The 12,699-nt window shown below is 43.1% G+C and overlaps 1 protein-coding gene across 13 annotated transcripts in view; it reads right to left on the reverse strand.

Moving 5' to 3' along the window:
• The window catches only part of si:ch211-285f17.1 (sickle tail protein homolog), a 422,785-nt gene that overhangs the window by 248,936 nt on the left and 161,150 nt on the right, over positions 1-12,699 (reverse strand). The window lies entirely within an intron of this gene.

Below are 12,699 nucleotides of genomic sequence, written 5' to 3' on the forward strand. Positions count from 1 at the left end.
AATGTCATGTGGTCAAAATGGCAGAATTAGTGGTCCAAGGAACGACTTTACCTGCAAATTCAGTCACTACGTTTACATGCACATAGAGAGAATCGAATTTCTGCCGTTGCTCGACTGAAATCGAAGTTCAAAATGCCATGTATGCACCTTAATTCGGCTGAAATTGAACCGAACTTGATTTCTCAGAATCGAGCTACACGACCTAGTTTATGCGATTTCTGCTGAGCTACTTTGTGCATGTATACCCTATCGAGCTAGTTGTCGAGCTACTTCCGGAAGTGACGAGTGACGAGACCACAAGCGGGAAACACAACAGCCTCGGTCGGCATGACAACAGTAGTAGCGAGCAGCAGAAGAGGTCAGGAGGAACAAACGAAGAAGAGAAAATGGCGATGTAGAGCTCTCTGAAGTGTGGGTGGAGCACAGAGGACGGCAGGACAAAGCTTCTGGTACTAATAGGCTTTTTATTGTCAGACTTTTCAGTTTAACAGCCTACTTTTATTCTTGAGAGAAAAACACACACGTGCGCGCTGTGTTCTAGTCCCGGGATGAGCTGTCCCGGGATGAGCTGTCCCCTCTGCCTCCTTAAATAGGGCGCGGTTACTGGGAAGACACACAAACACAGGTTAAATTACTGTCAGGTGTAGTGATTCTGCCACTCACCTTCCCTGGCTCCGCCCTCCTGTCACAGACCGGCGCTTGACCACGCCCCCACTACCACAGGCAAGCAGAAACGTGCACTTCTGGAGCAATGAGGAGACAGAGTTCATGCTCATTCAGCTTAAGGAGTTGAATATATTAAAATTCATGGACGGGAGAAAAACGCGCAATGGAGAACACGGAACTGATAACTTTGTTTACACTCTTGAATAGCTCTTCTTCATGACGACAACCGGAAGTGTACCAACACGATGGGGCGTGTTGCGCCACCTGTGGCTCGGGTGCACAATGCACCTCACACAATAGCCCGATTTCAGTTGTGTGCATGTACGATTGGATTTCTCTGGCACCCTGCTGGGACCTTCAGCTCGATTACCGACAGCAGCTCGATTTGGATGTGCATGTAAACGTAGTCACTGAAATACACAAGGATAACGCACCACAGCTCCCTTCTCACTCAGTCTAAACGGCCCTGTTCAAAACGGCTGATTTGAGTGCTTGTTCCTTTAAACGATAATGAGCCCCATCACCCTCTTCTATGAGCCAATGAAGTAGCACTTTCCTCACGAATATTCAATCACAAAAGCAGTTCTCAAGCCATGAGTGGAAATACTCAGGTCAGGGGACAGGATAATTCTAATGAGCTCTTGTGACCTTGAAATGGGAGCAGAGACTGTTGTGTGGTGCCCCTTTTCCACCAAAGCAGTTCCAGGGCTGGTTCAGGGCCAGTGCTAGTGCTGGTTCACAACTCGTTCAACTTGCGAGCCAGCTGAGAACCAGTTTGCTTTTCCATAGCTCGCGGTGCTAAAGGAAGCCACGTCATTACGTCACTGTATACGTCAGTTACGTCATTGTATACGTCAGTTACGTCGCTACGTTTGCATAAACCTTGGCACGAATATCAAAGCAAAAACAACGCGGAAGCAGCAGTAACAGCAACAATAATAACTAGACCAGACAATTCCCTGGGGGAAATTGTGAGAGGATGCAGTGCGCGAAGCAATTCTGTCACACATGTTTGCTGGCCGTGAATGTGTGACCTGCTATGAAGCTACAATGCCATGATTTGTGTGTGTGCTTGAGACAGCAGCCCCCCCTCTCTCTGCTCCCTCACTGGCCCCAGTCGGCATGGCGACGGGCCTGAGCAGGAGCGTTAAGACACACACACAAGATTTTGTCAGGTGTCTGCTGTTTTTTGCTCAGGAGCAGGCCTCGAACAACGACAAATAACTCAAAAACGAAAGCAGCTATTCACAAAATTCTTTCACAGTGAGCGCTAGAAGGGTCTCCTGAATAAACTGATATATTTTTTTGTCTGTAGTGTTAAAAATGAGGACACTAGAGCGAGTTAAAAATGAGTGACTTTTCTGTCACGTTTATAATGGGTGTCAATGAGGCCTCTCGGCCGCACTCTCCTCAGTTTGAGGCTTCTCATTCAAAAACTGTAAATCCTATCAGTTAGGTAAACACATTGTGTGAATCAGGACAAGTGTGACTACTACTTTTGAGAAATTTATGTCTGTAGAGTGAAATTTGTGGCTGAAACCACAGTTTAAGCGAGAAAGTTTGAGCTATTTTTTCAAGCTGTCTACACTCTAAGTAAACGAGCTCCACTGGTGTGTAACGCAATAGACACCCATTCCCTAGGGGAGCCCATAGGTTGCTGTGCTGCAGCACTGCATCCTAATAATGGATGACTTCGCGTTTGTACAGCTGCTGCTTCTCGTCGCTTAAAAATGGCGATCTTTCGCGGTCTTGTTAGGATGCATTGCAAAGCACTGCAACTATTGTTCTTCTACGCGTTTCTTCTTCTTCTTATATTTTCTTATTTTTATTATTCCTAGGCAAATTTCGATTTCGAATAACTCAATAACCGTACGTCGCACACAGACAAACAATATATCAAAACGTGCGGCTCGATCGGACTTGCTATGGTATTACTTTTCTCTACAGAATATGATTTTTTTCGCGACGTAGTCGCGAAAAAATCGTCGAAAAAAACCCCATTCATTTCTATGGAATTAATTGAAAAAAAAGCACTTTTTCAAACATCCGCTGCTCTGGCATGCTTTCACCTAAAGACGTGATTCAAACTCTAAAACGTAGGAAAACTTCTCCTCTGTGGATGTGGCATTCAACTTTTCTGCTAGGTTCTACACTTTCGGATCAGTCCCGGCTGAAAGAATTTTGTGAATAGCTGCTTTCGTTGTCGAGTTATTTGTCGTTGTTCGAGGCCTGCTCCTGAGCAAAAAACAGCAGACACCTGACAAAATCTTGTGTGTGTGTCTTAACGCTCCTGCTCAGGCCCATCGCCATGCCGACTGGGGCCAGTGAGGGAGCAGAGAGAGGGGGGGCTGCTGTCTCAAGCACACACATAAATCATGGCTTCATAGCAGGTCACACATTCACGGCCAGCAAACATGCGTAACCGAATTACTTCGCGCACTGCATCCTCTCACAATTTCCCCCGGGGAATTGTCCGGTCTAGTTATTGTTGTTGGTCTTAACAACTCCGCCCCCCCGCTGACGTAAGTGGTTCTTTCCTCTGGCCCAGCAAAGAGTTGGTGCTAGCCTGGAACCGTTTTTTCTGGCCCCAGAGCCAGTTCTTTGTCAGTGGAAACAGAAAACCCGGTTCCAAACTAAGCACTGGCCCCGAACCAGCCCTGGAACTGCTTTGGTGGAAAAGGGGCATGTGAAAATCCCAAGAGATCAGCAGTTTCTGAAATACTCAAACGAGCCCTTCTGGTATGGTTAGTCACAGAAATCATTTCCCCATTTTGATGTTTGATGTGAATATTAACTCAAGTTATTAATCTGTATGATTGGATGCATTTTACTGCTGCCACATGATTAGCTGACTAGATAACTGCATAAATGAGCAGGTGTTCCTATTAAAGCAAACTGTTAGTGTATTTTGTGTGTCTTCAAGTGAACATTGTGCTTTTTGTTCACGTCACAGTCGATCCCATAAACAGTCACTTCACTGGACTGTGGGGGAAACCAGAGCACCTGGAGGAAACCCACGCAGACACAGGGAGGACATACAAACTCCACACAGAAAGGCCTCTGTTAGCTGCTGGGCTCAAACCTAGAACCTTCTTCCTGTGACGCAACAGCGCTAACCACTACACCACCATGCCACCTGTGGTGTAAAGGTTAGAGAAGCAGTTTTGTGACCAAAAGGTTAATTCAGGGCTTTTCAAAGTGTGGGGCGCGCCTCCCCTGGGGGGCAACAGAGTTCTTCAGGGGGCGCGCATTGTGAGGAAACATTAACCAGAATGTTACTATTGCGGACATTTAGCGAACTTCAGCTAGCCTTTGCCAGAGACAAAATGGATCGATTTTTAGTACCTAAAGCTACAGTGAGTGAGGAGACAGAGTCTGGGCCAAGCAAAAAACCAGACCCTCCAGGATTTCGCGATGTTGCGATTTGCAATTTCAACGCAAATTCAACCAATCCCCGCAAATTCAGGGCGGTGTTGCAATTATATCCAATCACCGCAACCTTCCCACAAATTTGACCAATCGTTGGCGTCGTCTTGAGGTGACGTCGACAAACTCCCGTCCGCCTTACTTCCGTGTATACGTTCAAGAGAAGCAGCATGCGCGCAGTGTTGCCAGATTGGGCGGTTTTAAGTGCTTTTTGGCGGGTTTTGAACATATTTTGGGCTGGAAAACGTCAGCAGTATCTGGCAACACTGCATGTGTGAGACAATGTTTATATAGGCTTAAATTCTGTTACTGAAAGTGTGTTATGTTTACAGTGAAGGACTGTGTGCACTTTACATTACTTTTTTTACTTAATACAAGAAATTAATGGATGCCAACATTTTTGCCAAAATGGTATTTTATTTTCCATTGTTTAGGCAGCTTCAGCATCATACTGTGAGATTCTGTTCAAATTGTTTTTTTTCTTCTATGAAGCCTGAGCCATTTATTTTATTAGTTTATAATTATTGTTTAATTTAGTCTTCAGGAGAGACTGCCTGCACACAGTACTAGTATTAATAGTTTTTTTTCTTACATGAAAGCTGAGGCATTTATATTATATTTTAAGGTAACTTCATGTTGTGCTGTGAGGTTCTATGCACTTTAACTTTTGAACCAACAGGTGCATTTGGATAAGTAAAGCCTATTTTTCTGCATTTTTGTAGTCCTGGTAATCTTTTATATTGGTAAAGTTGTTTATAGGACCATTTCTCAGTGTCTTTGCTTTTTTAAATCAATAGTTTTTCAGTAATAACTTAATATTTAACATATCACTCAATTTTAATCACAAAAAGAAAAAATCGCAACAATTTCTTGCAACTTTCACTTCCTTCCGCAATGTAATCGCAACAAAAACCTAAAAAACACCGCAACTTTCATCGCAATTTTTTGGAAAAACCCCCACAACATCAGACATTTTAGCCCGCAACAATCACAAAAAAGGCCCGTGAAATCCTGGGGGGACTGAAAAAAGAAGGAAGTATGACCACGATTATTTAAAGTTTGGATTTTCATGGACTGGATCTGAAGATGCTCCACTGCCACAGTGTGTTGTCTGCCAAGAGGTGCTAGCTAACGATGCTATGAGATGTTTAAAATGTGTAAAACAAGATGTTTTAAAAAGAAAAGCACAGATGTTTAAAATGTGTAAAAAAAAGATGTTTTAAAAAGCACAGATGTTTAAAATGTGTAAAAGAAAAAAATAAAAATGTGTACAACGACCATTTTTTAAAAAATATGAATGGAACATTAAGTATAGCAACAACAAAAATTGTGGGGGGGGGGGGGGGGGGGGTGCTGTTGTTTATTTGCTCTCTGAGGGGGGGGGGGCCTGACTCTCCCACACTTTGAAAACCCCTGGGTTAATTTGTTGACCGATATGCTTAGTAACATGCTTCAACCTATTAAACCGTGGCCGCAACGCTTACAATTTAGACCTATCAGGGATGGTGCTAACGCAGAAATTGTGCATTTTATACGCACAAAAATGCACATTCAGAATTTTAATGTGTCCCGGGATGCAGGGCTCCTACTTGAATTTTTCCTACTTGCCTTGGCAAATCTGTTAGATTATGTTGTTTAACAAACAAAGCAAAAGTGAACAGAACAAAAAGGTCACAGCATCGTGGTCACTTTTACTTGACGTCATCGCAACTGCAGATATCTGGATGTGGGCTTTGGCCATGATATATTTTATTAGACCTAATGCTTGACTCAGCTAGCAGCATGTTTGTTATATACTGATAATGTAGACAAGGCTAAACACCATAAAATATGAGAGCTCTAGGCTCTGGCTTGTTTATTACTGTTAGAAGTCCGTGTTTGAGCGTACCTTTGTCTTAAGGTATTTTTCTTGATTGGGAATTTCCCATAACAGTCTGGCACAAAACCTGCCTCAGAATATTGGTAGGCATCTGTACTTTTGTCTGCCTTTAGCATCTCCGGTGTATTTAGAAGTCCAAATACTGTACTAAACAGCTCAGGATGTTGTAGTATCCTAAATCCCAAAGCTGGTTTGCTGAGAACACTTTTCAAGTGGAATAAATACATTTGTGGGTAAATTAAAAAGAAAAAGCCTTATTTTTTTTTGTCTAATGTAAACTCAAGCATAGCAAAATTCCTCCTCTGCATTTAACCCATCTGAACCAGTGAACGTGTGCGCGTACACCCAGAGAGAGCTCAGTGGACTGGCTAAATAAATAAATAGGTTTGTGGGTAAATTATATGGATCCATGATGCCGCATGTTTCATCTTTTGAATGTAATGCAATCTGCTGGTATAAAATAAATTAATTGTTTCAGAGAGATTGTACTAACTGCAGTCGTCTGAATTTCCGCACTATTGCCAAAATTTAATGATCAGTATTTTGAACAACTCATGCCTTGTTGCATCACCATTCACTTTGTTTGATGTGAAATAAACTGCGGGCTCCTTTGGAACAGTACACTGCTTGTGAGATGCAAGGGGGTATTGTACTGCCTGTCCCCCCCCCCGTTGTTAGGGTGGGAATTCATTACAATAATAAGTAAAATATAGCATGCGCATATGAAAAAGTATATGATAGACAGTTATGATTCTTAGCCATAGATTCTACATAAAATAAAAAAAAGACACACATTATAGAAGTGTGGGCGGCACGGTGGTGTAGTGGTTAGCACTGTCGCCTCACAGTAAGAAGGTTCTGGGTTCGAGCCCAGTGGCTGATGGGGGCCTTTCTGTGTGGAGTTTGCATGTTCTCCCAGTGTCTGCGTGGGTTTCCTCCAGGTGCTCCAGTTTCCCCCACAGTCCAAAGACATGCAGGTTAGGCTAACTGGTGGCTCTAAATTGACTGTAGGTGTGAATGGTTGTGTGTCTCTATGTGTCAGCCCTGCGATGACCTGGCGACTTGTCCAGGGTGTACCCCACCTCTCGCCCATAGTCATTGGGATAGGCTTGCCCTGCACAGGATAAACGGTTAAAGATGGCTATTTAAGTTGATCCACTACTGGGTTCATACAATCTACCTTTACAGTTATCAGTTATAAAAACTACTAACTAGCAGCAAGGCAAGAATACGCAAAATTTGACCAAACTGCTGAAATCAGAGCTGGTCAAGATAACAAGCTATATTATAATCAGATAGACACAGCAACTCACGCATGAGCAGTGCACCAGACCACTACTGCTTGAGACAGGGCAGATATGTAACCTTTTTTATTATAAAATGTACGTTATCAAAAATTAATCAAATCTGAATTTTTTTTTTTTTAATAATTGGGCCAAAAAGAGGAATGCCACCTTATCTTTACGAGCATGACTCACTGTGCTCACAGTGTACTGGCTTATGTGCTGCAAAACTCTTCACGAGCTTCTACGGATTTGTACATTTAAAAACTCGCCCAAACAGATGCACTCAGTCCAAAACTGAGAATGTCCGGGAACATGTGGTAGTGCATCATGGTCTGTAATCCAGTCTTTGGTTGTTGTTTAGCGTGCTTAGTTTGTTCAAATACTATTTCTTGGCAAGAATGTGCAAAAAATACCATTGCTTGTGATTAAATTTCTCCTGGTAAGGTCCCTTTTCTTTCTTCTCCCTTCTCCAAGGAACTAACATACCCGACAGACAAAACAGAAACCGCAAATCCATTCTTCAGTGCCTGGATTCCAGGTGTTTCTATGAACTGCAGCACTTAATTTGCTTCTCTTTCCTTTAGCTTTCGGCAGTCTGTAAAAGATAGCTCCAACTTCCTGTTGAATCCATTTATACAGTCAGTCAAAAAACTATTCTTTCCCATTTTAGATGATTTTTTTTTGTGTGTTTACGCAGCATTCGAGCCAAAAAGCAAGAAAGTCTTTCTGCCACCAACCAACAGAAAATGGGTTCCATTCCGATTTGTGCACCAAATTTTGAACTGTTCAGAGCATTTCAATCAAAAATAAATTGGCTCAGAACCTGAAAAGTTGGTTCCCAGCTGGAACTGAAATATAGCTGTTTTTTCCAGTGTGAACTGTGATGACATCAGTGGGCATGCCATTAATTTTAAGAGGAAGCAGAGCACAGCAACAGAGAACACAATAGAAAAGGACACATCTTCGGAAAAAATTGGACCGAAAACATATCTGCAATAACAGAACAAAAGCTTGCAGGTAATCAATGCACACCGCTATCTTGCTACTACTGTTTACACCTGTTGTGAATTGGGCAACACCCTCCGTTCATGATACATCCTTGATTACAACGGTTCCGTTCAATACTGGTGAAAACGTGGGCCGGTTCGCAAGCTGGCACCAAGGTTCAAAGAATCCTAAACAGATCCTGTTCAAGAACCTGTTCACTGTTGGTCAAAAAGGGGCATCAGTGTGAGTAACTACAGTGACTTCACATGTACAGTGGTGCTTGAAAGTTTGTGAACCCTTTAGAGTTTTCTGTATTTTTGCATAAATATGGCCTAAAACATCATCAGATTTTCACACAAGTCCTAAAAGTAGATAAAGAGAACCCAGTTAAACAAATGATACAAAAATATTATACTTGGTCATTTATTTATTGAGAAAAATAATCCAATATTACATATCTGCGAGTGGCAAAAGTATGTGAACCTCTAGGATTAGCAGTTAATTTGAAGGTGAAATTAGAGTCCGGTGTTTTCAATCAATGGGATGACAATCAGGTGTGAGTGGGCACCCTGTTTTATTTAAAGAACAGGGATCTATCAAAGTCTGATCTTCACAACACATGTTTGTGGAAGTGTATCATGGCATGAACAAAGGAGATTTCTGAGGACCTCAGAAAAAGCGTTGTTGATGCTCATCAGGCTGGAAAAGGTTACAAAACCATCTCTAAAGAGTTTGGACTCCACCAATCCACAGTCAGACAGATTGTGTACAAATGGAGGAAATTCAAGACCATTGTTACCCTCCCCAGGAGTGGTTGACCAACAAAGATCACTCCAAGAGCAAGGCATGTAATAGTCGGCAAGGTCACAAAGGACTACAGGGTAACTTGTAAGCAACTGAAGGCCTCTCTCACATTGGTTAATGTTAATATTTCTGAGTCCACCATCAGGAGAACACTGAACAACAATGGTGTGCATGGCAGGGTTGCAAGGAGAAAGCCACCGCTCTCCAAAAGTAACATTGCTGCTCGTCTGCAGTTTGCTAAAGATCACGTGGACAAGCCAGAAGTCTATTAGAAAAATGTTTTGTGGACAGATGAGACCAAAATAGAACTTTTTGGTTTAAATGAGAAGTGTTTGGGCCTGTTTTGCTGCATCTGGGCCAGGACGGCTTGCCATCATTGATGGAACAATGAATTCTGAAGTATACCAGCAAATTCTAAAGGAAAATGTCAGGACATCTGTCCATGAACTGAATCTCAAGAGAAGGTGGGTCATGCAGCAAGACAATGACCCTAAGCACACAAGTCGTTCTACCAAAGAATGGTTAAAGAAGAATAAAAGTTCATGTTTTGGAATGGCCAAGTCAAAGTCCTGACCTTAATCCAATCGAAATGTTGGGAAGGACCTGAAGCCAGCAGTTCATGTGAGGAAACCCACCAACATCCCAGAGTTGAAGCTGTTCTGTACAGAGGAATGGGCTAAAATTCCTCCAAGCCGGTGTACAGGACTGATCAACAGTTACCATAAATGTTTAGTTGCAGTTATTGCTGCATAAGGGGGTCACACCAGATACTGAAAGCAAAGGTTCACATACTTTTGCCACTCACATATGTAATATTGAATCATTTTTCTCAATACATAAATGACCAAGTATAATATTTTTGTCTCATTTGTTTAACTGGGTTCTCTTTATCAACTTTTAGGACTTGTGTGAAAATCTGATGACGTTTTAGGTCATATTTATGCAGAAATATAGAAAATTCTAAAGGGTTCACAAACTTTCAAGCACCACTGTATACCCTTGTACATACATGATTACTTCTCTCATTTTGGACTGAGGGCAGACTGTGACAGTGACTCACTATTGCCTCTTGAGGTACAATGTGGGATTAGAAAACGGACAGTGCGTCCTGTCTCAGGACTAACTGGTTAGCATCAGTGTTGTTTTTGGCAGCCATTTTTGATTTAGTTTTAGTCTTAGTCTTTTGGACAAAATGCTTATTAGTTTTAGTCACATTTTAGTCAATTCTATCCTTGATAGTTTTGGTCTCGTTTTAGTCGACGAAAACTAAAAGGGTTTTAGTCCAGTTTTAGTCATTCATTTTAGTTGAAAAAATAATTACTTTAAAACATTAAATTAGGCCAATACAGAGATAGGAAATTGTACTCGAGGTCGACAGGTTGTGCATAACATGCTCTCTACATAAACACTGTCTAGTGTGCATACTCTCTACATAAACACTGTCTAGTGCAGACATCCCAAGTCTCCCGGAAGTTCCGGGAGTCTCCCGCATATTGATAGTGGCTCCCTGATGCCTGCAAATTGGAGAATATCTCCTGGAATCTAGAGCAAGCGAGCAAGAGCGTGCACGCGAAGCATTAATGTCTGCATCGCGCATATGACGGAGTGCGCGAGGGAGCGCGAGAGAGACTGCGTGTGTGCCTGTTCATGTAGCGCATGCTAGACAAAGAGCATCCTGATTGGTTTACAGACATCCAAACTCATTTCAGGGAGGTGTCATGACACACACACACCCGCTGATGGGAAAAAAAGTCATGCGTCACGACACCTCCCTGAAATGAGTTTCTGCAGGTTGGGATGTCTGCTTGTGTGTATACTCCATTGTTCACAGACTCGTGTTTCTGCCTCCGTTTAACATGTCGCAATGCGCTGATAGAGCACAAACATGTCATGATGAACACACAACTAGAAGATGACCACGCTGTCCATTAATGTAAATACGATGGCTAAACGTGCTGCTAACGTAGCCAGGTGTGCTGCTGCCCATTTCAGGGATGAGAATGAAAAATATTTAAAAAGTCTGAAAAAAACAGGGCGGGGCCCATGGCCCAGGGGGGCGGGGCCCAGGGGTTCCAGGGGCTAATGATTTTTGGCCATTTTATTTATTTATGTCTCATCTCATTATCTCTAGCCGCTTTATCCTGTTCTACAGGGTCGCAGGCAAGCTGGAGCCTATCCCAGCTAACTACGGGCGAAAGGCGGGGTACACCCTGGACAAGTCGCCAGGTCATCACAGGGCTGACACATAGACACAGACAACCATTCACACTCACATTCACACCTACGGTCAATTTAGAGTCACCAGTTAACCTAACCTGCATGTCTTTGGACTGTGGGGGAAACCGGAGCACCCGGAGGAAACCCACGCGGACACGGGGAGAACATGCAAACTCCACACAGAAAGGCCCTCGCCGGCCACGGGGATCGAACCCAGGACCTTCTTGCTGTGAGGCGACAGCGCTAACCACTACACCACCGTGCCGCCCCTATTTATTTATGTATTTATTTATCTCATCTCATCTCATTATCTCTAGCCGCTTTATCCTTCTACAGGGTCGCAGGCAAGCTGGAGCCTATCCCAGCTGACTACGGGCGAAAGGCGGGGTACACCCTGGACAAGTCGCCAGGTCATCACAGGGCTGTATTTATTTATTTTCTTTATTATTAGACACGGAGATTATTATTAGACACGGAGATTATTATTAGACACGGAGATTCTTTTGTGTAATCTGAGCTGAAGTGGGTTTTGTGCTTTGATTTTTTGGGGCGCGCGCGTGCTCTCTCTGCCATGCCGATCCTGTAGGCTGCGCTGACTCAGCTGAAAACTCCGGTCCTTGAGAAAAGAGATAAAAGCCCACCCACACTGAAAGCTGATTGGCTTATTTTGCTGAGTAACCCAATCAGGATGCTCTTTGTCTGGCATGCGCTACATGAACAAGCACATAGTCTCCCTCGCGCGCGCACATTCTAAGATGCGTGATGCAGACCTTAATGTTGCGCGCGCACGCTCAAAAACGATTATTTTGGTCTGAAAAAGTCGGAAATCCGCCGATCGGCGGAAATTCTCATCCCTGTCATTTAGACATATTAAGGCACAGCAACAGGTCTGAAAAGCTACATTTCCCCCGTATGTTTCACAGTAACTCAAATATGGGTCAATATATGACAAAGCATTCAGTTGCTGTCCCACCAATAATCTCTGCAGGACAAGTTTTACTCATGACATGTTAATTGAATTTATGTTAGGCTTAACCAAGCCAGCTTTAGCATGAAGCTAGCGGTCCCATTCATTTTCGCCAGGTCACGGTGTTTTGGAAAACTTCATAGGAAATTCATCACAGCCCGATTGTTGAGTGACATTAACCAAAGCTAGCAAACGTATACATGATTTGTTAACAGGACTTCTTGTAACGTTAACTTACCGTCGCAGAAATAGCAGCATGGTGAGCCTTTAGATGACTCTTGAGGTTGGTCGTATTCTTGCCACGTAGTTTATAGCCACAGCATGTACCTCTGTCTCCCACTACAAGGCATTCCGTTTTATTTTCTGCTGGATTATGTGTAAAGTATGTCCATAAATCATCGCGTCTTTTCCGCCCACCAAGCCCTTGTGCTGGCGTTGCCACCGCCATGGTCCATGAACTGTGTACG

The sequence above is a fragment of the Neoarius graeffei genome, chromosome 5 (assembly GCF_027579695.1).
Source record: "Neoarius graeffei isolate fNeoGra1 chromosome 5, fNeoGra1.pri, whole genome shotgun sequence".
Lineage (NCBI taxonomy): Eukaryota > Metazoa > Chordata > Actinopteri > Siluriformes > Ariidae > Neoarius > Neoarius graeffei.